At 36.2% G+C, this 26,375-nt stretch overlaps 1 protein-coding gene across 1 annotated transcript in view; it reads right to left on the bottom strand.

Annotated features, from left to right (window-relative positions):
- The window catches only part of LOC127974733 (polypeptide N-acetylgalactosaminyltransferase 1), a 95,188-nt gene extending 69,765 nt beyond the window's left edge, over positions 1-25,423 (bottom strand). The window contains exon 1 of the mRNA XM_052578222.1: positions 25,076-25,423. The gene's annotated coding sequence lies outside the window, so the exon portion shown is untranslated. The remainder of the gene's footprint in view (positions 1-25,075) is intronic.
- Positions 25,424-26,375: the final 952 nt, after the last annotated feature.

Below are 26,375 nucleotides of genomic sequence, written 5' to 3'. Positions count from 1 at the left end.
CTCCAAAAGCTCTCCGTTCAATGGAAAAAAACTGAAGTACTATAAAGCCTTTCTAAAACATCAGACTTTCTGCTGCCTTGTAATCCCAAACTGATAAAACCATTACGATTTAAACTGTAGGGCTGTTCATCTAAATTTAGTACATTCAATGATTTAAAAATGTACTAAAATAAAGTGTTAAAAAGTATTTACTCATACTCCCTGACCCAAGTATAAACACATTCACAAAGAACAAAAGAGAACAAATTTGTCAAAGTGGCAGTCCTTACACAAGACACAATGTAACTGCCACAACTGACACATCTCCAAAAAATCTCAGAAGGAATGCACAAACACATTCAGTGTGAACAACCGATCAAATTTGATTGCAAAATTGGGTAACAGTTTAGAAAAGGTAACACTTGTTAACTATTTACTATGACATTTCTCTCAATAAATGCGTAATTAGCTGCTTATTAATAGTTAGTAAGGTAGTTGTTAGGTTTAGGTATTGGGTAAGATTAGGGATGATTAGAATAAGGTCAAGTTGAATAAGGCATTAATATGTTTTTTAATTAACACTAATACATGGCTGATATTCTAGTAATATGCATGCTAATAAGCAACTAATAGGTGTTACCTATTTCTAAAGTGTTACCAAATGATATTAAGTTCAATGGCATGGAAAGAAAACACACAATATGTTGATATCTAAGGTGTTTATATATATATATTATATATATTATATATATATTACTGCTTACTAATATTTAAAAAAAAGTCACATGATGCATGACTGCAACCAACAAAGGTCACATACTTTTTTTGATCTCTAAAAAAGTAATTTAATTCAAACCTACTCAATAATGACTGCTAATTAAAGCCATTCCATGCAGTTAAACAGGTCTTTCATTAGAGTCCAAACAGCTCTTTTCCTCTAAAGAGTTTCTCCATCTGTAGTACACACACCGGATCCCTTTGGTGAGGAACAAGACAGGCACACCCTGCTGTATTCATAGCAACTCACTGCCAGCGTCACCACCAGTTATAATTAGCATCTGAGCTTATGCCGCGCACCTGTAGCACATCAACAGACCCCCCTCCGTCCCCAGCACACGCTTAACAGACTTCCTCTTGGCCTCAGTACTCTTAATGAGAATTACAGGAATGAGGGGCATGTCTCAATTCCACTGCCATTTCACCACACGACCCTGCGGCTTCAATTACCGACAACATTCGCTTTGCTGAGTCACTCTGCCAAATCAGACTTGTATGCATCCATAAGAAAATATATCTAAAAACTAGGGGTCAGCCAAAGGCTGTAAAGTCTATAACAGCCAGTTAGATTAATGTCCACAATACACTTTTGCTGCTTACTGAGCATGCTGATGTCTCAAAACGCTACATTTATTTCAGTCTCTCTTTAAAGCATAAAGGACATGTGAATGACCTGATCTAGCCTACTTCACCTAATTTTTCCAATTCAAGAAGTACTTTCACTCATAAAGAAAACTTGCACAAAAACACAGTCCTACTATGAGAGGAACTGGCCTACTAAAAACAGAACTAGAGTAATGTGGGAATTTAGTCCACCTGCATTCAACCAACAACCACTTGTTCTCATGAATTACCATAATGTCTGCATTTATTGTAGAAAGAAAACAGGAAACAAAGACAGCTAGGCAAAATAGAGGGACACAACAGAGAAATTCCATCCCTTTTTCCTGAGCCTGGCTCTCAGGGGGTCAGACTAAGGAATGCAGCAAAGCCGTTGAGCCGAGAAGACCAACCAATCATGCAAATCAGAGCCCCGATGGAGAGAGAGAGAGAGAGAGAGACTGAATGATCAGAATTAACACAAATTCTCTCACTCCACATGCAGACATCAGTTGAGAAAAAAATCCCCAAAAACAGATGTAAGTTCTAATTAAACACTTTGGTCATTAAATGTCTGATTGTTTTAAAGGAAAAGTGCATTAGCATTCTCATTATGTCATTTCAAACCAGAATGTTTCTCTGTTAAACACAAAGAGAGACGGGTCAGTGACTTGGCACAAATTTTTTTGTCTAAAACTATTCATTTATTCAAAAATACGTGCAATGAATAAACACTGAATACAGTTAACTTTTATTTTTTTAAGCAAGAATTAAGTAAAAAATGTCAAGGTAATACAACAATTCTTTTTAATTCAAAATAAAGAGAAGAAAAATTCATTATAAGAAGGGTTTGGTTCAAACTTTTAGTTAAAAAAAAAAAAAAAACTCAACCAAATCATCAAGTAATGTGTTCGACCATCAAGTCATGTTGTCCATTCCACATGCAGAAACGCAACAAGAAAAAAATTTATATCATAGGGGAGCACCACAAACACTCATGAAGGTCAACAAGTCACTTAAAATGTCAAATAACTTGACCTTTATAACAAGAAAAGTTTCGTTTAGGTTCTAAAATGTAATGCGGTGTAACTCTTCAGAAATGTAAATGATATGATTTAATAATGCATGATATAGGCTATGATTTTTACCTTGGAGAACAATATATTTAATACAGATTTTTAAATATTATATTTTATTAATATATTTAGGAATAACAATATTTCAAATATAAAAAATAATTAAGTATGTGTAATGTGTACCCTTAATTGGTTTAATGAAAATATAAAATTACTTTTAACTTATGATTACACATCATTTTAGAGTCGTTAAATGGAATCTTTTCTTGGAAATGTTTTTTTTTTTTAACATGAAACCATTCTATCAGATATTCTAGATACCCTAAATGTGCTTTAAATTAGATTTTGCTTAAGATTTTTCCTTTTCTTCATTGTGGACACTCTTATGTCATTGACTCTCACATGTATGGAAAACACATTCTGCTAAAAATTCTCCTTAGGGTTCCACAAAATGGAAACAAATCATCATTCAGAGCAGGATTCAAACGACACGCTCAATTATTTCTTTTAACATCTGTGATTCAAAAAAACATGCTAAAACCCAGCAGCTACACGCGTCCTCCAAGTTGAGCCGGACAAATCAGATGACCTTAATGGGGAAAGTGGAACAGTCGGGCCATATGAATGAAACTAATTAAGCTATTGGCTTCAGATCGAATCAGCCGGTTAGCAATCATTCCAGCTCACTCGTTATAAAGGCCTCTCAATTATGATTTAGAGCTTCATCAATATTCTATTTATTGTGCGGTAACTGACGTGCACACGGTGCCCGGCAGCTGACCTAGTTCTCTGCGTCTGGCAGATTAAATCTGTGGAGCTCAGGCCACTCAGGCCCAAGGCAGACAGCGATTTCTACCGGCTTAAAGTTGGCACAAGCGCACACATGCACGCAAATACATGTAAATATATCCCGTCTCCTTAATGCATGCGTGACCGCAGCAATAAAATGAGCTGACGCGGTGGTGCACTCAAAGATATATTAGACATGATTCATAACATTAATATTTAAACTCATTGGAGCACAGACGCACACAAACAAGAGCATTCTTCAGCTCAACGTCTCTCTCAAACACAATGCTTACACTGTGTGTATACAGCTGTAAGGAGCTGATACTGGCTATCAAGAGGCTGAAGATAAAGTCATTGAGAGAAAACAGAGGCTTTGAGCACACATACAGAATGCTGTTGCATTTCTGACGCTGCAGTTATCTCACTAAGCTCTGATTACGTCTGCTGACTGCTGAGGTGAGATCCCCCAACTGTGCATTTGATGAGCTTTTTTGGAGAGCTTCCTTACTGTCCCAGTGCATCCTGTCTGATATGGAAATCCCCATATGGTCTATTGTCATGCACGCACAAGTAAAAACATCCTCCTTTCCAAATTATTCATCGACAAAATGACGAAATGTCTCTGTAAACAACATTTAACACTTTTTGGTTTTATCTTTCTCAACTCACCAATTGGTATTATTGGCACATGCACAAAATGGACATGTTTAATGCCTTATGTGTATTCCTAACTCTCGACAGACGGATACTACTGCTATCTGCCCAGGAAACACAGCTGGTGCACAGGATGTGATGTCATCGTGACCAGTAGTAAACAACTGTCAAAGGTCTTCCTCCAGTTATTTTTTTGTTTGTTTTGGACCCATGAAGGGAGTGAGCAAGATGAGCAATTTTTATTTTTTTTATTTTTTTTTATTAAACTTTTTTTAAAAAGGTGAAAAATTTTATTCATCTTGTTGTATTGTATTTTTATTCAGCTGAACAAAAATATTTAAGTAAATAATTAACAGCTAAATTATTAGTTTTTACTATTCTGTATTAATATATGAAACAAAACATTTGGAAAATCGATGGAAAGTAAAATGTCTAAATAAAACATCAAGCATGCAGTAAATTTAAGCATTTTAACTAGGGCTGAAACGATTCCTCAAGTAACTCGAGTAACGCGATTACAAAAAATGATCGAGGCAAATTCCTCTGCCTCGAAGCCTCTTTTAATTTTTTTTAAATCTCACGTCAGGTTATTTCGTTCTTTCATTCACTCTCTGATCAATAAATACAATAAACTCTTGTATCACCAAACAGTCTTGGTGTGTGTTTGTGCGTATGTATGCGTATTAACGTCCAATTTGAACGTGCGGTCCCTCCGAATACAAAATGTATTTTCGATGCTTCAAAAAATTCTAACTGACCCTCTGATGTCACATGGACTACTTTACAGCTTCAATGGAGGGACTGAGAGCTCTCGGACTAAATCTAAAATATCTTAAACTGTGTTCCAAAAATAAACGGAGGTCTTATGGGTTTGGAACAACATGAGGGTAAGTTATTAATTACATAATTTAGCAAATTGGGCGAACTAACCCTTTAATTAAGCAAAAACACATTTTATCCTATTACTCGATTAATCGATCAAATTTTCGGTAGAATACTCGATTACTAAAATATTCGATACTTACAGCCCTAATTTTAACATTACTATGTAAAATATAAAAAACAAATATTCTTTGAGATTTGATAACATTTAGCGGTTATTCAATTATTAGTGTTTTTAAATATTAATTTTAAGCCATTATTATATAATGGGCAAAGGTGATCTAAAAGTAAAAAAGAAAGGAAATTACCATGCATTATTAAATATACAATATCAGACGATACCGATAAAATAAAAAAAAGTGATTAGCCAATTACCGATTTATAACTTATATTTAATGCGTCCTTTAATATTTTACATTTATGTTGTACAGCAGAACAAAATATTATATATTTCTTTAATTTAATGCCTTACAGGCTACTCACAATTAAAAAAATAACTCAAACTCACTTTAGTTTAATGATTTAATGAAAAATTTAACTAATTTTTCAGACATCAGGAGACAAACCTGCCAGATATGGTGATAAATGAATGACTAACTGACTGCCGGGCAGATCCACGCTAATAGCATTAGCTTTAGAGCTTAAACTGTACAACTAATGGGCTCAAGGAAGCAGAACCACTCTGACAGAACAGAACTGAACTGAGCAGCGCCCATAGAGACGAGATGTGGCAATCTCTCTCCGTCTGTGGCGCACCAGGCCGGTTCAGAGTCATCTCCTCATACAGTGTGTTCTTAAATCCAGTCTAATCCTGTGGGCCTGTGCACTGGATGAGAGGACCGACGGGAGGGAGGATGAGAGAGGGAATTGTGCAGAGATGTTGCGGGTTGATCCGCTGGACTCCCGTAAATCCTTGCTGGATCTCCTGTGGCTTTTGTGACCGGGCTGCGACCAATCGGCCAAGTGTGTAAAGCACACACATACATACACAATATCTCTATTTTAGGTGTCTGTGTCTTTCACTAATCCTCTTTGAGCCTCACATCACCGCAAGTTCATCTCAAATGATCCTGAGATAGCTTCATAATCTCATGGAGAATGGGTGTATGTTCGTGGCCTGTCCGTCCACAAATGAAGATGAGTGGCTTCTTACTGATTCCTTAATAGCAGACATGTTCATTTCTCTTTAGACCAAAAGTTTCCCACACAATACAATCAATTTTCAAAGCATGCTGCTGAGCTTTCATAATTAATGCTCGCTGAGACTTTATTTTTAATAAACATAATTACTTAATTCTGAGCAAAAACCTCACACCAGCGCTCCAGGCAAAAAGAAAATTACTAGGGAGCCATTTGGCTCCTACAACAAAACATTTATAAGTCAAATAAATTTTTTATTTGACAATTTGACTCAGTAAAAATGGTTGCTCAGAAGTGATTCAGTACACCGAGCTCCTATATCACAACTTCTTACTTTTAAATGGATAGAAAATACTTAAAAATAATAGTTCTAACATCAATTACCTACCCTCATGTGGTTCCACACCCATAAGACTTTCGTTCATCTTCAAAACACAGATTAAGATATTTTATTGAAACATGAAAGGTTCTGGTTACACTTTATTTGAAGGTGTCCCTGTTATAGTCTTTTTATACATTTAGGTACTGGATAATGTTAATTAACTACATGGTTAGGGTTAGGCTTAGGGTTTGGCTAAGGGTTACTTGCATGTAATTATGCATAATTTACTGATATTATAATAGTAAGTACATTTAATTTAACAAGGACACCTTAAAATAAAGTGTTACCAATGTTTCTTTGCTCCATTCAAAGTTCATTTCTCCAAAATTGAAGCTTCAGAAAGTTCATATTTATGTAAGTGAGTATAGCAAAATACAGCGAGCTGTGAAATATTATACCCAAAAATTCTTCATTCTGTAGAATACCAGTGAAACTGATTTTTAAATAAAAGAAAGAAAAAAATTAGGGATCTTACCATGTTTTGGTTAAGTGTTTCTTTCTTTAATTGCTAATGCAACCTTTTTACACCACAGACTGAACAAACTTAAGCATTGCTTGCTTGGTAATTGTTCAAAAAGTATTGATAGTTGTGTAAATATTGTCATACAGAGAGTTTTCTGAAGTTTTGGTTGATTCCATTACATATCAAAGTTATCTAACATTATCAAGATTTGTTCAGTTTAACTCTGAGTTTTTGTCATATTTTATTACCAATTTCTAAACTATAGAAAATAAACTGTGATAGTGTGAGAAATGTTGAAGGAGTCTGAATACAAGGCTTGTTTTTACCTCTCACGCAAGCACGTTCAAACTTGCACAACAAGCAATAAAGTTTGTTCTCACAGGTTAAAGGAATAGTTCACCCAAAATGTTTAATTCTGTCATTAATTACTCACCCTATTATATATTGACTGAATTATTAAAAAGATTCTGTTCATAATATTCACTTGTTCACAAATCAGACATCACGACTCCCACTGTGTTTGTTTTCGCGTGCAGGAAACACTGAACATTGATAATGATTTCTGACAACGCCACATTTGGATGAATGAATTGCCAGTGATGACTGGATTAGTCTTTAACTCTTCAACACAGGGAGATGAGAAATCGCAAAAAAAGCCACTCTAAAGAGCTTAAAACTAGTTAGGTACTTCAGACCGTTGACTAGTTAGGTGCTTTAAACCGTTGACTAGTTAGGTGCTTTAAACCGTTGACTAAACACAGGCATATCACCAAGGAGTCAAACTCCTTCCGAAATCAGATGAGAGTACTTGGAGAAGAGGCGGACTCACTGCCTGTGCAACAGCAGAGACACTCGGGCCTTCATGGCCAGTTTGTGTTTCTGCACTGAGACATGGGCAAAATGTTAACAAGAAAGCAAGCACTCCAAAACAAATCTCGCCTGGCATTTGGAATAATTCTCCCGACTCACTGTAAGAAGAGACTCAGGGGAGAGACATGAACAAGCATGTGCATAAGGGCATGAGATGACCTCATCAGGAGGTGAGTTGCTATGGAGACAAAGTAGGAGGGAAATTACCTCTGCACAGATCCAAAGGTCAGACCTATCCCTGACTCTATCTAGCATGCACTTCAAAGTGTTTTGCTAAACCCCTGACACCATGTGACTCAATGTTACAGAAGTGGGCTCAGGATTTGAGCAGCCATCATTGGGATGAGTCCAAGCAACAAACAGCAACAGCAGTGTCTGCTCAAAGATTGTTCTTCTATCAGCCCTCAAGCATTATGACTTTATACCCGCTCTAGTTAGACTGATGGGCGCTGCTAATACCCAGTTAAAAGCAATACCATGCAATCATGTTGCCATTGCAAAAAACTGCTTGAAAATATGAAGATACAAATAAACAATACATTTAGCGAAGATTATGTTTGAGGTCAACATGAACAGCCGGAATAACTTCCGTATAAAAAATGGACTTGATTTTGATTTGATCAAAGGAAATTATTGCATTGTGGAGCGTGGCTTTTAAAATTCCATAAAAGAATCTGAAAAGTACAGATGCTCAGTAGAAGGTGACTGTTCATGCTAATTTCTTTTTTACATGTTTATTACTCGTCTTTATTTAACAACAATAGCAATTTAACAACGTAATGTAAACTTTAGACATTCTAAAAAGAAATATCCATTTTCCTTACTTAATGTTGTGATGCCGAAATTGACATGCAGCATACAAAACAGTTGATGTTTAGTTTTTTTTTTTTTTTAGCTTATATTTAATTAATTTAGACAAAATAAGGCTATGCTCACAGTGTCCGTTTTTGGAATTGACAACCGCATTGATCTAAAAGTGTGTTTCAAAATATTCTGTTCCCACAGCAGCTCCTAGTAGCATCTCGAAAAGTGTCTGTATAAATGTGCAACTGGAGTCAAGATTGAATTCCTTACCAGAAACCAGAGTGATAGTGACCAAAGTAATATAACATCTTTAAAAGATAACGACATCTTTAAAACTGAAAAAGTCACGACCAGAGTCCAATCTAGCCATGTGTTCACTTATCAAATCTTAAATAATCAACAGCTGATTTAAATCTGAGTAGAAAGCGGAGTATCTAAATCACGCATATAACACAAAGCCGACGATGGCGAAAACTAAAACCTTCAGATGACACACAGATCATATCTGTATCTCTGTAAATCACTAAACCACACATGAAAACCTGCAATGTATAATAAACACCAGTTCCGTTTTCTGAGAAAGAGGTTGCAAATCCTGAAAACGTACGGCTGTGATTTTGGTTACAAAATGCGGTTGTCACTCGCAAAACTGGCTGAACTGTAAGTGAACAGAACCATATTAAAGACTCAAATACAAGACTGACAACCGTATTCTGCTGCTGTGTGAACGTGCCCTAATAGAATTGTAATATTGGCTTATCAGCATCTGAATGAAATTGTCAGTGTATTGTTAGTGAAAAAGTAAGAGGGATTTGGGACACCAGCCAAAGTCATTTCAGAAGTGGAGCATGTTATTACATTTTGATGAAAAATTATGTAGACAAATATTTTTTTAAACAACATGCGCTGATTAATCCTGCAAAAAAAAATTATTTTCCTTGAAGAAAGTAAACAGAGTCCATTTTTATTTCATGGTGGCAAGTAAAAAATGATGATAAAACTGGCAAGATGAATAGTCCGAAAAAGTGTGTGTGGGGGGGGGGGGGGTGGCAAAACTTCTCTTTTTTCAGTTTTCACTCACTATTCATGTTCAGCTCTTGGAATTGCCTGCTTGACATTTCGCATGAACCTGCTCCACTGCAGACACAAAAAGCTGAAGTGAGACATCCACACAAACAGCAGCACACCCACAGCTCTGCACCGCTGAGGCCCATCCCCTTATCACAGGTCTGTGGGGAGCTCTTCATCTGTGGCTGACTGAGGTCTGGACGGAGGGATGGAGCGTAAAGTTTACTGTGAGAGCATAGTGCAAACATGCAGCACAGTCTGAAGCATGACGATAACTTGCAGGAGAGGAGAAGATGTGCTAATAAAGTAAGCAGGGGAGTGGGTAAGCTTTGCCACTTCTTTAAACATTATCCTCTGGGCAAGGAGAAATGAGATAGTGGTAAAACTAATATGCCTGAATATATTTTCAGGAGTTTCTGCTTCCAACCGAAATAAGAAAAAAGTCCACAGACAAAATCTTTGCAGAATATTTGAAGCAATTAAATTTTTTTTAATGATTTACCAAAGCATTATCTCATTCACATTTCCATAAACCAGCAAGAAAATGTTTTAATAATCAAAATATTTTAATGTAAGGTCACAATTTTCAACCTTTAGAAATAGTAATGATATTTTTAATAATATTCTCTCTGCATTTGAAGGCAAAGCTTAGCATCGCTACAAGTTAAGCTGCTAATATTTTGGGCAAAATACTTCCTTTTATGGCTCATGTATTTTTCAAATTAATTATTTTAAAATATTTTTCTTTGACATAAACGCCACACAGAAATTAGATGTTGCGATAGAAAACAAAAACATAAAAAGTCTGTCTTAAAATATATGTAGATTCCTGAAACTATATGATCATGTGTCTAAAAATACTTTGTACTTTTGGTGTGCTAGATTTAGGAGGTGACGCATTTCCCCCCGCTCTCTGCTAGCTGGACAGTTTGCTCAAACAGACGAGTACACTAATGTAACAAAAGACACAAAGCAAAGATAACACAGTTTAATGTCTGTGAGAGTTTTAATGTGCTTGATTGAACTGAACTACATTACAGTGTCGTCATTAGACAAAGCAGCAGAAAGTGAGGGAACATAAAAACAATTTATCTGAAGCCATTTGAAGAAAGCACCCTGCAAAACCCTGATGATATCACTACACAGGCCTTCTCTCTCTTTTTGAGACACAGAGGGCGACTGCATGAGGACAGAGAGAGAGAGAAAAATCAATCAAGAGCACAGTGTGAGTAAACACTTCAGGGTGGCACAGCCACAGATGCGAGCGCTATGGACAAGTCACGTCTGCCAGCACCAAAGCAGCGAGACACACACACACGCAACCAAATGTGTTGCGAAACGAGAGAATGTATCTTCTCTAAAGAAAGGTACAAGCTGTCTTCACTCCAGCTCCAATCAAAAACAGCGAAGGAGAGACAGTGTGGGTGAATTTACGAGAGACTGCTCTAATTATGACAAATCAGAAGTGTTGATTATTTCTCGACATTCGCAGTCATAACATCAATTAACAAAATTCCCATGACATTCAATTTTCACTTTATGAGTTTTTTTTTAACATTAATATGAGTTCCCCTAGCCTGTGGTCCCCCAGTGGCTAGAAATTTCAATAGGTGTAAACCAAGCTCTGGGTGGCTGCTTTTGAGAAAAAAAAACTTTGCCCTCCCAAACATTTACATTTAATTCAGTCGCAATGTCAGCACAGACGTTACAAACAGACTTTTGCGATATGGATTCGACAGCACCGCCACAAACAGTGAGTAACAGTGTTCATTAATGCTTGATCTGTGATTTCTGATGTGTAGCTAATTATTCAAGTTCACACAGACTTTCTTTCTAAATCATTTAATACTGTTTATGCATCATGAATAAAGCCAGTGACTAAACGAACAACTTCACGTTGTTTCTCTTAGTAGCATGAAACAAATCTGTAATTTAAATTGTGATTTAACTACAGAGAGCGATCAAAGAACGCTCCCTTTATTTTGTTCAGAGCTGTCAATCACACACCGCGAGTATATCTGCAAACTAATTAATTATGCTGTTATGCTCTTACTGTATTCATCGATATTGTGTTTGCTGTTAGTTGCGGTGAAAGCATTTTGTAAGAGAAAACCTCTTGCAATGACGAGATCACTGCATTCACGCGATAAACAGACTCTGTCTGCAGCCTTTCATGTGATGGGAAAAGATCGAAAAAAGAATGCTATAATCAACACTTCCACGATTCGGTAATCTCAACAGCTGTAATAGTAAAAAAATTATTTTTAAGTAATTTGAGAGGGGTTCCACATGTAATACGCATTTCGAATGTCAGCCAATCACAACAGCTGCCGTTTACTCTGAGTCTCACAGCAGACACGCCCCTTCAAACAGAGCATTCAAGCTAAAATCAGGATATAACAATGCCTTTTATTTCTGAATTTGAATTGTAAAAATCATACGAACAATATAAGTACACCTCAGGAAACATTAAAAAAAGCATTTAAAAAAGAAAATAATCCACGTCATGGGACCTTTAATAAGAACTCCTTCCTACCCATTGACAACATTTTCTGTCACTGATTACGTTTATCCGCCACTGAGAAGTTATTCCAGGAATTCATGTTTGTTACTTATGAACAAGAAAGCTAGTATGATCACTAAACATTCATCAGCATGTAAAAAAACAACAGATGTTCTCTTCTTTCTTTTTATATATTCACTGTTTACACATTCATGTAACAAAATATGATAAAAAAAAATGCTGGTGGTGACTGGCAACTAAAAATACTATGTCCCTGAGCATCACATCATGAGCATTTTATCATTTCTTTTGAGAAAAATTGTCATCATATCATATACAAACCAAACTTTGTATACAGGTCTTCACAGCAACCCATCAAAATAAAAGTTTGGTTTAACTTGAAGAAACTGTGACAGAAATATATTACTTAATGTAATGATAGTATTACTACTAATAATAACAAAACAAATTGCTATTAAAACATTATTTAAAGAAATATATACCAGAAAAATTATTTATTTAGAAAATGTAAATGTAAATAAACAGTATTTAAGAAAAAATAAATAAATAAAATAACAAATTGATTTTTTTTATAAAAATCAATAAATTTGACATGCTTTTGATTATTAAAATGAAATACAGAAAATTAATAGAAAACACATGGTAAAACTAAAACTGAATTTTATAAGGCCTTAAAATGTAATTTTTGTTAACCTTTTAGTAAATTGCTGTTAAATTGTTTAGGTTTCATGATTTGAATTAATTAGACAAGCTTTTTGATTAATATTGTTCTAATTCAACAATTAAAAAGGAAAATTAAAACAGAAAAAAATGGAATCTAGAAAAATTTTAATGCAACTTTATTAATGGTTTTATTTAGACTATGCATTCAAAAAACAAATGTAACATATGTTCAATTACTGAATTACTTTATTGCTGTTTCATACATCAGTAAATCAAGATCAAGAAGATCAGCGGTCTAGATGGTAAACCACACTGGCTCACTAAGCGCCATGAAAAACAAACTGTTATTTAAATTTGTAACAACTTGTAAATGGGAAGTGAGTAAAACACAACAACACTAGAACACTCTTATCCTGTTATAATGAATGACAGTGTGACTGTAAGTTCACGTTAGCTCCCATGACTGTTTAAGGCCTGCAGTTCAGTTCAAGCGCATCGAAGGTCCAGGATTTCTGGACTCTGTCCACAGAATGAATCACTTATTTACATTGAGTTCAGTTGTTTACAATGTGAGAGTTCAAGTGAATACCCACTGGCTGTTACAATGTCTACATTAGCAAGGAGAGCAACATCTAGCAAACACTATAGATTGCCAACCTATACTTTTCACTTCGTTACTAAATTACAGATAATTGGCATATATTAAAATTACTTTATGTTTAAATTAATCATAAAAAAACTAAGTTAATTTAGGCATCACATCATTATAATGTATAGTATAAATAATGGATAGTAATTCCGAGATCCGCTAAATTTTTATTAAATAATATTTTTAAAGATTACGTTTCAGTGGGGATTTTATTTGGGTGTTAAGTGGTAACGTAAGAAGCACTATTTCCGGGTCCAAGCCTCAACTCGCTTCACTTGAGAATACTAACTCAGCAGCCCTTTATGAGCACTGTTTATTCATATTAAATATTTAAGCTAAACATTTTCAGACTTAGAGTATACACTACAGTCTCCATGCTCACAGCGTCCCAAACTCAAATCATTTTTATATTTATTTAAATTGATATTTTCATTATCTGGCTATCTAGGATTTCGGTATGGAGTTAAAGGTTAGGATTATAATTTTTTTTGGTAGTATTATATCACATTGTGAGTGTATATTAGCACCTTTTGTTGTTTTCTCTTGGTATCTGATAGAGCGTCTGGACACGAAAGCAAAGTTCTTCTGCACTTTAATGTGTAAAACATTTAACTTTTATATATTTTTCTGTATTGCTTTATTGTTTTAAATGTTTAGTTATTTTTGTTATAAGAACATACAAGCAGGCCTGTTATACTGTATTATGACCACTTTTTTAAAACAAAATTTCAATACCGTGATAATACCGTATACCTTATACCGTATAAAGCATTATCAATTAAACGCAACAGGAAAATTTGATACCGGCATATCCCTAGATTATACACAACAAAATGTTCATATTGCAACATTATTTTTCAATCTAAATTCTTCAGGGATCTTCACATACCTACAGTACATCCATGGACGACTTTTGACTCTCAAGTCAGGGGGGGGGCAAAAAAATATATATATATTCCATTACTGAGGATATAGGGGCCAAATGCATCCACCCCCCATGGCGCCCATGCCTATATCCTTCTTTCCAAGCCACTGTATCATGCTATGTAGCTGTAAATTAGGTGCAAACTGCCTGTTTCATAAACTCTGGAGACCAGCTTCATAAACATGAACACTGTTAGGCTTGGTTTCCCATCGACTGAGAAGTGATACAAGCTCAATACGCTGAAAATGAGGACTTAGCATTGCAGAATGAGGTCTGTGGAGACGGTTAGGACAACAGTGGCTGAGCCTGGGCAAGCAAGCTGTTCTATCCCCTAAAGCAAAACTAAACAACATTTAGCAAATAATCTGACGACGGTAACAGTTTGCAAGTAAACGGAGTTAGAGCGAATCAGAATATGAAAATATTTGCCCCATTCTGTATGAAATATGATTTACAGACATACAATGTACATGAATTATATGGGGAGATACAGTAAGATAAAATTTTATAATTTTGATTATTTGAATAAATGATTTATGCATTTATTTAAATATAAAAGAAAACATAGAAAATCATTCAGATTGGCTGTGTTTGACTGTGCAGCATCACACATCATTTTTGTTTTTGGTGTAGAAAAACTGTATCATGCTATGTAGCTGTAAATTAGGTGCAAACTGCCTGTTTCATAAACTCTGGAGACCAGCTTCATAAACATAAACACTGCTAGGCTTGGGTTCCCATCGACTGAGAAGTGATACAAGCTCAATACGCTGAAAATGAGGACTTAGCATTGCAGAATGACGTCTGTGGAGACGGTTAGGACAACAAATAACAGAAAGTAAAGAGTCTTTCCTTCCCCGTTGTGATACAGTGTTTAGAAACACTGAGATACTAAAGTTTTTAATATTAAATATTTTAAATGAGTTTTTTTCCATTTTCATCTTTTATTATTAGTTAAATGCTTTTGTTAATATATTTCAGTTATTGTTTATTTTATTTCAAGTAGAAAAATGTTTTTATGGCTTTAGTTTTAGTTAACAATAATAACTCTGTTGTGACCACCCAACTATTGCAAAAGAAGAAAACCGTTTGCTAGCATAAAAGGTACGGCTAGTCATGAAAAGACCTCTGCACCGCTAATGGGTTAAAAGGGTTAAAGATTTAATTAGCCCTGAAAGACTTTTTCTAAATACTGGAGCATAACAAACTTGAGCTGGCCTGTCCATTAGTGGCACTGTTTTGCATTGATGTTAACAGGTTCAACTCAGCGCTGTTCCTTTAGACAAGTCTGTCTCTGATCCCTTTTGGCTAAAGATGACCTATTTCCATAAAACACTATCTGTACTTGGAGAAGGCCACAAGCAGTGTCAAACCACACGCTAACAGCAGGGCATCCAGCACATTCACACCCACTTGCAGTTTTTCCTCCAAATCTGCACGCCAGAAGACATTTCAATGATGTCATAAGGCACAGAATGAGGTCACCTGTCATCTCACTGTCTAACCCTTCATTACTGCAGCATGCTCAACTTTCAAGTTTTTAACCTAGAACTATCCTTCGCTCAGTGATGGACTGGGTCATAGGCCAAATAATCCAGTGATTTTACTGCATTTTTGAAACTAATAATATAATCAATGCATCCTTTATAAGCAAAAGTGACTTTTGAATAGCCATAATGTATATTCAATATGGTGCGATACCAATACATTTCATTGTTTTAAAAATAGCAATATGGTGCGGATACTTTGTGCATCTCTAACATTTTTTTTCTGTATTTTCGGATTCATCTTTTTTTAAATGTCAAGTAAGATTCAAAATTGCAACCTCTCAGACTTTTTCACATCAGCTCAAGCGAGAAGCTAAGCTCCTGTAAAACTGAAATCCAAGAATCGCCCCCATCTCAGTGTTACATCCCCTCTTTACCTCCACTCACATTCACACAACGCAGCTCTCTTCAACGGTGTAACCCAACCTCCATCCCAGTTTCTGTTCCCCTCGGTGCACGCGTCTGAAACTCAACCAACCTCCCAGTTTCTATAGTTCTGTTCAGCCCATGTCTTTTTATCACGATGTAATCTGCCTGTTTCCTTTGTGCCTCTGTTATCCGATCTAAAGCCAGTCACTTTACATCCTGAGCCATTATACCATCCGCCACTTAATATAGTTTAATGTCTCTGACTTCATTAGGAGACGGAAACAAGTGGATAACTAACTCATTACTCCAGTCTAATCCCGGTGTTCTGCCAGATGCTTTATTGAACCATTTCCAGATATATATTGTGTTTTGCTACTGAAGGAGGTTCAAATGAGTTTTACTACCACAATACTTGCCTATAATAATTTGGTCATCACAGAAAATAAGTTAAGATCACGGTCTCTCAACTGACACAGATCAGAAAATTATGATATTGCATTTAGGTCCTTATATCCCTCTAAGGCAAAATGATGCATTGCTAAATATGACTATGGCGAGAGAAAGAATCTCAGAGCTGAATGAAACAGAGGAGGAGGGAAAGAGAAAGAGAGAGAATATATGATAGCAAGGGAAATCAAAGTAGGATCCCAATACGTGGAGAAGGGGATCTCCTGTGATTAATCGTCCTCCAGCCCGCTATGAGAAGAAATAATCTTGTTAATGTCAACGATGCCAAATATGTTTCAAATGCATTTCAAGATGTGGGGATTCAAAATGGCAGCTTGAAGATGATGTCGCGCTATCTGTTAGACGGCTTAACGTAAAGAACATGTGACGTCGGCCGATGGGCCACAGATCAAATCAGTCCTAATGAGCCCTAATTTCATTCCAGATCAGCATCGAACAGTGCAACATTGGCTAAAAAAAGCCTGTCAACATTTCCTGCAGATATTTCCCCTAATCGAATGACAAATCTTAGAGAGCATCATGGTGAATTTGTTAGCTGGTGGACCATGAGCTGGAGATCTGCTTCTCTACAGCAATAAGAGTCTGGAGCGAATCTAATGACAGCCCAGCTGCTTCTGTTAGACAAACATATGGCTGGAACTTCAAGAGATCGTGCACCCAAAAGTAAAAATTCTCTTAGCATTTATTCAGCCTTATGCCATCTTTTCTAGAACATTGAAGATACTTTTAAAGAATGTTGGTAAATACACCATTTTGGTGAAAAAATAAATAAATAAATAAAACCACTGAGATCAAATATCATCATGCTCCGCACATCCCTTATATAGACACATACAGAACATGCTAATAATTCTACTCACCAATATTAGGGCACTATGGTTTCCGCGATGGAGAAGAACACAGATGGAATTACGGAATCCAGTCATAAAAACGGAATTCAAGGTTTACTGCGGAATGTCATGGAATTTGTCAAATTTTGAATTAATGAATCAAAAGTAGGACATTGCACTTAAATCAAATCGCGATATGGACTAGTATCTGTAAATATTAAGCTGCAGAAGTCGATTTAAATATGAATCCTGCATGTTCTGTGTCTGTTAATGAAGGGCGCAGACGTACGGTTTTATATTTTGCGCTCGCTGTGTTTTCAGCATCTGCCATCTCACTAAATGACATAAATAGAGATGTTCCGATACCCTTTTTCTCTTCCCGATACCGATTCCGATACCTGGGCTCAGGGTATCGGCCGATACCGAGTACTGATCCGATACCTGGGTGTATATCTGTATATACAGCTGTATATACTACTAGCCCTGTGTAAATTGCTAGAATTTTTTTATGGTGTGCTTCAGACAGATCCCTCAATAAAACATGAACAAATAGATGGTGAACTACTGTATTTATTACAGTATTTTTATTATCTAACATGAATTTGACAGTATTATTTATTTTCTTATGCAAAAAAGAACTTCAAATGCAGCCAAAAATCTAACACCGCAAACTAAAAAAGGTATTTAAGTTTTACAATATAACTGTATAAAAAAACTGCAACAAATAAGTCTAGGAATATAAAAAAAGATCTATTAATCAGATAATCTCTAACAAGTAAAAAACAAGTAAAAAACAAGCAACCATCTAGGCATAATTATTATTATTATAGAGATGTATTATTATTACTGTAGGCTACAACAGTAGCTTTATATATTGTCAATTTACTCATGTAAACCAAACATTTATTTTAATGGGCTGCCATGAAGATCTTTGAGTGTCTGTGTTTATGATATGACAGTATTCTCAAATGAAACGGTAAATTCTCATGAAGTGACGGTTTATGCGTTCGTGTCCTCATGACACACAGCAGAGACTACAAAACAGCGAGCTCTCGCGCATCTGTGCCAGTCACCCACAGAGATGTAGATTTTGCGGGAGTAATATTTAAATAGTATTTTGCAGTTTAATATTCACAGACACTAGTATATATTCGGCTACTGTCTGGAGCCCTGCGTTTTGACTTACACGGAAGCGACTGAACGCAGTTGCCGGTACTGAATATACTCGAGAGTCTGTAACTACCGGTACTACAGAGACATACTGCTAACCACTGATCTATAATATAGTAGCGGCTTCACTGTCTTTTGGCAGTTTAGAATGTGATGAGTGATCCAGTCATATATAGATAAGGGCTGCTAACGCGTTTTCATTTCTTCTTCGCTGCTCTAAACAGGGGTTGCTTGTGGCAACACAGCACAACTTCCTGTGTTTTCAATGCATTTTGAGCAGCGAAGAAGAACCGTGCAGCGGTTTGATTTGAAGACATTTTTCAGTAGAATATACATAGCCTACTACAACTACTAAAATGAAACATTATTTTAAAGGAATAATCACACAACATTTCTTCCATGTTTTAAGTTTAAAAGTGAATCTCCTTTGTCAAAAAAATAAAGCTTGCTTAATTTTCATTCATTAAAAGATAAATGAAAATATTTTTATGCCTTCATTTGATAACAAGAAGAATTTAAATAAATACACAACACAGAATTTATGAGGGAAAAAATGTATAAGGCTACTTTAAGATATATTTTAAGATATATTGTTTTATGCATTTAAATAATCAGACATGCTAAAACACAGAATTTGGTAACAATAAGAAATATAGTGAGAAAAAATTAACATTTCATAGGCCCTACACATGCAATTTCTGTTAAACTTTTAATAAACTGATGTGAAAATTTATAAGTTTCATGATTTTTATTAATTAGACGTGATTTTTGATTAATAAAATTTTTATTTAACTATTAAAAAGGAGTCCAGAAAACACAATCCAGAAAAATGTAAACGGAAAAAAATTGGAAATTTGGAAAAAATGGAATTAAGGATTTGGTGGCAGGGCTATCTTAAATCCTAAACGTGTTCTTAAAACTAATATGTACACTCTTAAGGCCGGGACTCAGAAGTCGACTTCAAAGAACTAGTAGTGTCGAAAGCCGACGGTGTTGTCGCCTCATATCAGCAGTGTCTGGACCAAACAAATGCACTTGAACACACCACACAGACTACAGCCGACTGCGTGAGAGAAATTAGCCTAACTGTCTATATCACAGGCTATTAATATTAAATATTCTTCATTCACAAGGAGAAACCAAAACAAAGATATACAAGATAAATGCAGATATATACAACATGTAAATAAAGCAGCACTTGCTTATCATTTTGAACATCAGTAACATTGATAACTTTCATAATTTTAAGCAACACAAGTTGTTATGAAAACATTTGCATATTGGAATGCTTGGGTAAGACTACATAAAATTAAAACAGTCTTCTGTGCCAACTTAATTTACTTACTAGTTTTCAACACTTTCGCTTGAATTCTCGGGCACTGACTCAATCGCTAAACTGAACGTCCAATCAGAGTTCAGAGCCCCAACGTCTATTCAACATGTTGAATCGGGCAAACTTCCAGAATCATTTTAAAGAAAATTTAAAAATCTAAAAAACCTTTTCAGCATTTGAAAGTTTCCATGGATGTTTAAGGTTAAAATAATAACCTTATAGTAGACTCTGTCTACTCAATGCTGCTCATCACTGCAGCCTTTCATGTGATGGGGAAAAAATCGACAAAATAATTATATAATCAACACTTCCACGATTCGTTAATCTTGACAGCTGTAATAGTAATATATATATATATATATATATTTGAGAGGGGTTTCACATGTAATATGCATTTTGAATGCAAAGATGTCAGCCAATCACAACAGTTGTGGTTTACTCGGCGTCTCACAGCAGACACGCCCCTTCAAACAGAGCATTCAAGCCAGAGGGCTAATGTCAGGATATAAAAATGCTTTTTATTTCTACATTTTAAATGTAAAAATCATACTAACAATATAAATACACCTAAGGAAACATTAAAAAGCATTTAAAGAAAAGGAAATAATCCATGTCATGGGACCTTAATAACTTAGATCTGCAATCAGGCTGGGCAAACTTTAAACCAAACAAACAGATTGAGGTTAGATATGCAACTTGAGCAAACAGTGGAACAGTGGAAAGGTTAGGCCTATGTAGAAAAATATGGCCTCAAAGGCCCCGTCTCGTCTAGCAGCCGCCATAAACCGGTCCTCTCGAGATCCCCATTAACCCGAATGTCAATATCAAAGCGCTTCACAAGTGCTAACGAAGGGTCTTAATCTAATCCATTACCGATGATCCTGTACAACAGTCCTAGGCTTTACTTCATAAGCTCTTGCTCTCCCAAGCTCTCATGTCAGACGTGGCCAATGATGGTCAACAGCACTTTAACAGTTATTCATTGCGTCATGCAACTCATAATTCAGTTCCAACCTCTCTTCGACATTGCCTGTCCAGGAAAGTGAGTCGGACGCTGGGTTACTGAGGAACAATGGCATTCCTGTGCTCTGTGATGCCAGGTGCCGGCAGGAACACAGTCCCTTCCATCTGTCTGTCTGTTCTGGCAATCACTCGGCCAGGCTCGGGCAGCAGCTAGGGAGAGTCACAGAATGGGACTATTGTTCCAAAGCCTCTTGGAGGAACACACTAAACACCTCCCCCCCCCTTCTCCAACACAAACATCGACGAATGCACACCAGCATAAACTCGCACATCAAGAAAGAAACTAAAGGTGAGCACACAGTAGCCTGTCAAACACATAGTCGATCCCACTGTCAGTCCAACAACATGCGGCTCACTCGCGCAATCGAGCGTGCGCATGCACATGCCGAGTACTGTACGCCTAGAGGATGCACATCTGCAGTTCTGCTGAAGTCTTGCTGAGAGGGGAAACAGCATGCTGCGCTGCACAGCCCAGTCCCGTGGAATATGATTCATTTCCTATAAATGCAGCCTCTCCTGTCCAAGATTTCTCAGCACTGAGCTACTTCCACATCTGCCAGACCTTATCTTTTTCTAATGCCATGAACATTGTGTTATTGATGACTTTCTGGATTTTCAAGTTAATCATGATGAAATGGAAGCAGCAGTGGATTTTTTTTTTTTTTTTCATACTGTGACGTAAATCCCTGGCCGTGGGAACTAGGGGTGCTGAGGGTGCAGCAGATTTTCCTCGATCACCCCCAAGATCATAACATCATAACGTTTTACGCAAGTAGGCTAACAAAATATTTCAATAAGTCTGAATTTGTATTTAACCAGACGACGTTTAATAAAGAGACATTTTAAATTTAATTATAAAGCCACATGTCAATGATTATTCAAACAACGAACAAACCATGTAGCTAGCAAAGAACATTTAGATTATCAAAAGAATATCATTGAATTCAGTCTAGGATGAGTGTAGGCACTCTAAAAAAGCTAAATAATCAGTGATGTTGTCTGCAGTGTATAATGAATTAATCTCTTATTTACATCTCATACATCTGCATTTTGATGTTTCTGATGAAAAAATTTGCCATAACGCACTGACCAAAACTTCTGCGTATAGGCAATGATAATATTTAGTAAACTCTCCTAAAATAATATAAATATAAAAGAGAAAACTATTTAACTAAAATCACAAAACACAAATATATATTGGTTTGCATATAACTCTGTCTTCATTTGTATGTTAATCTATTAGAGTTTGGGCAAAATATTAGGATTTTGTCAAAAAATCCCCCACCATGCCCTGTAACATTGGGCCCCACCCCCCAGATAAAATATGTTCCCGTGGCTATGCGTAAATCTGAGTGTAACAGATTATCCAAAAGGGAAAAAGTGTGGGGTGGGAGTCTGCTTCATGTAGTGGTTGTTGATTGGATTTTAAGATGTGGGTGATTTTACAGGGGCGGAGTTTAAGCAGACAAAATGATTGGAGATTTCTGGTATACATCACCACAGAGTCATTTTCACTGGAAGATCAAGTTATGACATTATTATGATGTCACCTCTTTGACTCTTACTACACACTGGAGCAGCCCTCAAAAGAGCAAATGTCAATAAAAAATAAACAAAATGAAACAAACATGAATAAACCATACACAATATGATCTTTAACATGCATTTATTAAATAGTGTGAAATTTTATATCATGCCAACTTGAGCATTAATCATTGATTAGATCGACTGCTTAATTAAATCTACCAATATGTCTGTAGAGGCTATGAAAAAAGACTGCAGCATCAAAACAATGCCTAGCACAATTTAGCAAAATATGGTTTCTGTTCATCAGTTTATAACAACTGAATGAATTTTCTGTTTCCTATTAGAAAATACCTCTATTATTACCATAATTATTTTTCACCATTAAGATCGCTCATTATGTTATCCATTCATTATATATTAATTTTACAGTTACTGTAATTCCAAAAGCTTTTACTATTAGTTTTTAGTAAAAGCTTTTTTTATTATTTTTTTCAACTGCATGAAAATATCCTCCTTTTAGTAAAAGCTAGTGTTATTATTTTAACTGGGTCTTTTATTTTTATTTAAATGGTTCTTTATTACTTTTTTTGCATTTTCTTTTTATATCTTTTCCCACTATAGTTTATGTCGCTCTACAACCATTTCAAATTTACATCTCGGGTCTCTTTTCATTTAATTTTTCTACTTTATTCTACTTTTTTTATTTATTTTTTTGGAGTTACAGTAACTGTAAAATTTATATATATATATATATATATATATATATATATATATATATATATATATATATAACATATAGATATATATTAAATAAAAATCTGCCTGACACACAAAATGTTGATGCTATGAATAATTTACCAAAGAAATATCAAAACAATACTGCACAGGCTAGAGATATATTGCAGTCTCAAAGCAACACTTTGCTTCTACCCTTTATAGTTTGACGTATTCTCCAAACTCAGCTACCATTCGATGCCCTCAGGCTACGCTTTACCCCCTCACACACTGGGACTATCAATTCCCCCAACTGAAGCACACATGTAGCCGGGGGTCTGTCCAAAATCTACATAGCCCGTGTGCTGTTTAGAGCCGAGAGGAAGGCCAGTGAAAGCAGCAGCAGATAAATAATGGATAGCTCGTTCTCTCCTCTGTGAGAAAACATGACAGATCCGTTCCTGCACCCTCTGCTTGTACAGCTTCATCTGTGACTCTAGGGGCTCGCCGCCTGCCATCTCCAAGCTCTCATCTTCTAATGGTCCTTCCAGTGATTACTGAGACATAAGTGCACCGTCTGTCTTGATGATCAATCATCCGCTCGATCTATAACGTCGGCCACACCACAGAGCTCCAAATGTAATCAGATTTAAAGGAGTGGACGCTGCCCGATCTGCCAGCAGTTTGAGGGGTGTCGTTGGCTGTAAGCATGACTGACAACTTATTTAGTAGTGCTTCAGCAGCATGCAACACAATACGTGAAGATGACAACATGGGGCGTTTGACAAAAGCATGCTCGATTTCGCCTTTCATGTCATCAATGGGCTCCTCAGAGCCATTGAACCATAAAACAGCTCTTTTACCAGACAAGTGCTATTCAGTAATAAGAATTATAATTCAAACACAAAAACAAGGCATCAGGGAGTCAAAGTTTCCCATTACTGAAATCGACGGCAGTAGCATTGAAGCACCTCATTGAGGATCAGCTCCGAGATCAACTCTTTTTAACGTCAGCCTACCTCTCTGACTCTTCCTACACACTGGAGCAGCCGTCAAAAGACCAAATGTCTGAACAGAAATGTCAATCTGAACAGTGAAGTACTTACAGCAATTTAAGCCATTTCAAGAAATCCAACAGTGAAAGTTGGCTTTTTCATTGTAATGGAATTTTTTTTTTTTTTTTTTGCAAATATTTTTTTTACTTCACTCGTAGCTAGTCATTACATACTTGATCCAACTACTTATCCAATTGATGACTAGTATGAATAAATCACTACTAGTACATGTTAATTAGTTATCAGTACTTATTCCTTTGTTACTAGTCACTATCTCAAAATGAAGAGTAACTTACTCCAATCTTTCCTGTAACAAATCTTTCCTGGAATAAAACAAAGCGACTGAATTCTATGGGAATCTGTCGTTCAGATAAAACCCATTTATTTCTGACCAGATTTCTAAATTCTAAATGTTTAGTACTAATGTATTAGTTACAACTGACTGTTTTTAAGGGTTACCAATATCTGTTCCAGTTTTCTTAATGACAACTGAATATTAGCAGCCTACCTGTTTATTATACAGTAATATATAACGTTAGCCCAACTGCCATAACATTTTTAACTAGTAACGTTAGTCAGATTTTATTGTACCTATAAAGCAGACAATTTACTACTAATTAAGTTGCATGAAATAAATTCCTGTATTGAAACACTGCTGATGTTTAACCTCTTGTGTGTCTTTCTGCTTAACAGTGACACCAGAAAAGCAGTCTGCTACAGAAGAGCCCAAGTAACCGGGCGTCGATGATAATTATGCGGGTTATATGTAAGCTGTAGGATTTAAATGATTTTACCTTCTCTCGTTTCGACAGCACACTGGACGATAGGAGAGACCGCTGAGTCCTTTCTCTTCGTCCCGGTGCAGATCTAAGGCTCCACGCGCTGGAAAATATGTGATCTTCAGATCGTAGTACCTCAGATATTAATCCCAAACATGATCGAGCGGAGAGCTGGCCTGAAATACAGCGCTTTTCTCTAATTCTGCTGTCTCGCTCAGAAGGGGGATGTTAACCCGTTAGTTTAGTGGGCGCGGGGCGGCCTTTTCGCTGGTAATTATGGGGTAAATTGGCCGAAGATCGAGAACAGTCTGTCCGCGGGATGAGCGCAGCGCTCCGCCTGAAAGCACTGAGTGAGCGCCGCTACTCGGTCTAACGGAGACGGAGCATCTGAAGAGACCAGCCCACTCTGTGAACCCGGAAGAGAACTTGGTCATGGAAGCCATGGGTGGACAGTGAAAATATTATTCTCAGACATCTAACTGTCTGATTAAATAAATATAACATTGAAGAAAAAAGCTCTCTTCTCTTCTGAAAGTGAGAGAGCTTTATTTATTTGCTAACCAAACCAATGCACACCTCACAGATGCTGTTGTTCTTACAGTTTTTTCCAGTTTTTATAGTTAATACAGGTGCATCTCAATAATTTAGAATCTCGTGGAAAGTTCATTTATTTCAGTAAATTAACTAAAATTGTGAAACTTGTGTATTAAATAAATTCAGTGCACACAGACTGAAGTAGTTTAAGTCTTTAGTTATTTTTATTTGTGATAATTTTGACAAAATGTTACATTTAACAAAAACCCACTAATGTCAACGATTTAGAATACTTAGAAGAAAAAAAAAATTAGTGAATTGTTGGCCTTCTGGAAAGTATGTTAATTTACTGTACATGTACTCAATACTTGGTAGGGGCTCCTTTTGCTTTAATTACTGGCTCAATTCGGCGTGGCATGGAGGTGATCAGTTTGTGGCACTGCTGAGGTGGTATGGAAGCCCATTTTTCTTTGACAGTGGCCATTCAGCTCATCTGCAATTTTTTTGGTCTGTTTCTCATTTTCCTCTTGACAATACTCCATAGATTATCTGTGGTGCTTTTGGTGCTTTTGGCAGTGTGGAGAGGTGCCAAATCATGCTGGAAAATTAAATAATGCTTCCTTCTGCTGACCAGCTTTTTGAAGATACTGAAGTGCTCCAAAATTTCTTGTTAAATGGGTGCAGCGACTTTGGTTTTAAAAAAAAAAAAAAAACACATACACAATGGACCGACACCAGCAGATGACATTGCACCCCAAATCATCACAGACTGTGGAAACAC

Source organism: Carassius gibelio, chromosome B16 (assembly GCF_023724105.1).
Source record: "Carassius gibelio isolate Cgi1373 ecotype wild population from Czech Republic chromosome B16, carGib1.2-hapl.c, whole genome shotgun sequence".
In the NCBI taxonomy this organism is placed as follows: Eukaryota; Metazoa; Chordata; class Actinopteri; order Cypriniformes; family Cyprinidae; genus Carassius; species Carassius gibelio.
The sequence above is the reverse complement of the archived record's forward strand: the minus strand, read 5'-3'. Positions and strand labels throughout refer to the sequence as shown.